Consider the following 2,597-nt stretch of genomic DNA (forward strand, 5'->3'; position numbering starts at 1 on the left):
CTGCTTTGCTTGTTTAATATTGCTTGTTTAATTTTGGACACCAGTGTATGTTATTTCTAATGTAACTGTCATATTTTCAGCCAGCTTCCTCTCGTTGCATACTGGCTGTTGCGTATGGGCTCCATACCAGACACATGCTATTGCACTCAGGCAGCAGATATTTTTCATCAATGACACAAACGTTTGTATTGTGTTCCCTACCTATACTACGAATAATGTGCCTTAGGAATGACATTCTACAACGGGGAGTGCGCCGATTTTCGTGGTGCGTACAAACATGGATTCCATCTGATGGTTTATAATAACAGAAAACGCAGGGGTGACTTATGTACGAGTTACTGCTGCACGAGGACATTTGGAATGTGCTCTGTGCTAGACGTATTTGAATGCAATGAAAGATGAACAGAACGCTATACCTTTCAGTGCCTACTAGTCACATTGTTAATACCTGAATATACGAGGGCTATTCGGAAAGTGAGTCCCGATCGGTTGCGAAATGGAAACAACTGAAAATCAAAAAATTTTTATGTACAACAGTTAGCTACACCTTATAGTTGCTCGTCTATATAGTCGCAGCCCCGACCTATTCATTTGTCGTAGCGTTGTACCAGCTTTCCAATACTCTCGTCATAGAAGCAGCTGCCTATGCTTTCCTCCAGTGTTCTGGTCTACAGCTGGTTGACTCTTCCAAAATGTTGTCTTCAAATCCAGCGATTCATGTGAGGAGGGATGAAAAACAGGGGCAGCCAGTAACGTGCTGTACTTGGTGGTGATCACAATGCCCATCGAAAACGGTGCAGGACCATCTTCATTGCCCCTGCAGAGCGAGGCCAGGAATTGTTCTCAACAAGGAACCACAAGGGAGTTACGTTATGTGGGCTGCGTGGCATCAGGCGAAATTTCTCACCGGGTCCTCATACTTGGCAGGAGACACTGTTTTTAGACATCTTAATGAGCTCACTGTCCGCTCAGAAATGCCTGGAAAATTACGGGGGCTATATTGAAAGGTAGCGTAAGTACTACAGACTTTTATAAAATAAATTGCTTTCTTTTTAAGTGTACTCGGTTCCTTTATTTTTTGTATTTTAGCAAACGGAACTTATTTTTCGAACTAACCTCGTATTGAGGGAGTGACAAGTACAGTATGTGATCAAACGCACCTGACAAATATTACTAGGCAGTACTATGGAGCGTGTCCGCTCTAGACATTCATAATGGCTTGAACTCTGCTGGACGCTCTTTCAAATACGTCAGAATATCTGTGGAGGAATGGGAGCTAGTTCTCCCTCCAGAGTCTAAACCAGATATAGTGATGTCTGATACTGTGGTCTGGAACGAAGTCTACGTTCTAACTCGTCCTGAAGGTGTTCCATGGAGTTCAGGTACAGAATCTGGCCAGGCCAGTCCATGTCAGGAATGTTATTGTCCAAAAATCCTAGCGTCACAGATTCTGCCTTATGACAGGGAGCACCGTCATTATTATAGGCTCATTTGCTGCGAACTCTTTCTCTACAGTACGCAGTACAAAATATATTCATAGGCTTCGACGTTTAGCGTGTTTTTAAGCGTAAAAGGAAGACCACATCCGAACCACGAAAAACATCCCCTAACCGAAACATCACTTCATCTGTAATTCACTGTTGGCATTGTACATAATGGCAAGTAACGATCTCCAGCCATTCGTCAAAACACGGTCCTTCCATCGGATAGCCGTAAGGTATAGCCTGATTCGTCACTCGTTTCCAGTCATCCACTGTCTAGTGGCGACCCTCTGTACACCAACCCAATTATTATAACTGATTACAGAAACCTGCGGCTAATAGAGTGCTGCTCGATCATTCTACCCCATTACTTTTAACGCCCTGCACACAGACACTGTGCTAGCTGGACCGCTGGTAGCACTATGGAACTCACGGGTGATTCTTTCCGCTGATTTAATTCGATTTTTTTATAACCTCTGTCTGGGATGATTGACGGCCTGTCCATCAGTGCGAAAGATCTTCCTGAGCTTGGTTTAGTGTGGTTGTTCATTCCTGTTTCTACTTCCCAATCGCATTACCAACAGCTGACTTGGGCAGCTTTAGAATGGTTGAAATGCCGCGGATGCATATGTTACTCATGTGACAGCTAACGAGTAGTCCGCGTTCGAAGTAACTGAGCTCAACTGACCCACCCATCCTGCTGTTACTGCTACTCTACTGACAACAAAATACCGCCTGCCTCCTTTTGTAGTGGAGCCAACGGCCATTCTGCAGTGGTAACACCGGTTCCCGTCAGCCCACCGAAGTTAAGCGCTGTCGGGCTGGGCTAGTACTTGGATGGGTGACCATCCGGTCTGCCGAGCGCCGATGGCGAGCGGGGTACACTCAGCCCTTGTTAAGCAAACTGAAGAGCTACTTGATTGAGAAGTAGCGGCTCCGGTCTCGGAAACTGACATACGGCCGGGAGAGCGGTGTGCTGACTACAAGCCCCTCCATATCCGCATCCAGTGATGCCTGCGGGCTGGGGATGACACGGCAGCCGGTCGGTACCGTTGGGTCTTCATGGCTTGATCGGGCGGAGATTAGTTGCTTTTATAGTGGTGGATTCGACTCTGG

General features: G+C 46.2%; 1 pseudogene; it reads left to right on the forward strand.

The window, feature by feature from the left end:
- The first annotated feature begins 2,236 nt into the window (after window positions 1-2,236).
- On the forward strand, window positions 2,237-2,354 carry LOC126238669 (5S ribosomal RNA; annotated as a pseudogene).
- Window positions 2,355-2,597: the final 243 nt, after the last annotated feature.

Source organism: Schistocerca nitens, chromosome 2, assembly GCF_023898315.1.
Source record: "Schistocerca nitens isolate TAMUIC-IGC-003100 chromosome 2, iqSchNite1.1, whole genome shotgun sequence".
NCBI classification, from domain to species: Eukaryota; Metazoa; Arthropoda; class Insecta; order Orthoptera; family Acrididae; genus Schistocerca; species Schistocerca nitens.